The following is an 852-nucleotide window of genomic DNA, read 5'->3' as shown; positions in this document are numbered from 1 at the left end:
GCTCTTCTGGGTCAACAGATAAAAGTCTCCACTCTCCATGACTGAACACAGCACCTCACCCGAATGCTAAAAACCATATAAGAAAGAGCATTTAAAAAAAGCACAATGCGAGAACATAAAAAGCATTATTACAACACCACATTTCACATTCTGACAAATGTGATCTGTCCCTTTTTGGGCTCAAGACAATGGCCTGTAGTTTTTCCACCACCAGCAGCTAACTATTCATGGCTCAGTAGTCTCTTTTCAAACTTACGAGATAAAACAAGGTCAAAAGGCATGAGGACGAGAGTGCAGACACTAGCAGGGAGAGAAATGTAGACATACATAAGAGCAGTGGGAAGGGATCTGAGAAACGATGAACGGTGACATCGCTGGGAGGGGAGGATGGAGTGACTGGATAAATGGGAGGCTGCTGTGCAGAGGGGCAGTAAGAAGATGCCCAAAACGGCAGGGGGGGCAGGGGATAAATGCAGGTGTGTGTGGAAGTGGGGCGGGGGGCACGTGGGAGTTGTCTGAAGAGTTGCTAGATCTCTGCTGGGGGGCAGGGGGGTTGTCCTGCTCAGCTGAAGAGGGGAAGAGGAGGGGTGACCAGATCCCTGTGGGACCTGAAGTGCCAGGGAAGAAGCTGAAGGGAGCTGTGACCATGTATGGGCTGGAAGGTGAAGGCTGCTGGGCTGGGAGAACCCGACATGCTGTCAATCCTTGTGGGGGGGCATGCTGGAGGGAGCAGATCCATGTCAAGGGATGGGAAGTGCTTGGGGGGGGTCCACCCTGGGGGGCAGGACTGCTGCAGGGAGGTCCACACTGGGTGTGAGAGGGAGTCCATGCTGGGGGGGCAGGGAGTGCGAT

This window comes from Alligator sinensis, unplaced genomic scaffold (genome assembly GCF_000455745.1).
Source record: "Alligator sinensis unplaced genomic scaffold, ASM45574v1 scaffold210_2, whole genome shotgun sequence".
NCBI lineage: Eukaryota > Metazoa > Chordata > Crocodylia > Alligatoridae > Alligator > Alligator sinensis.
Note: the sequence above shows the minus strand (reverse complement) of the source record.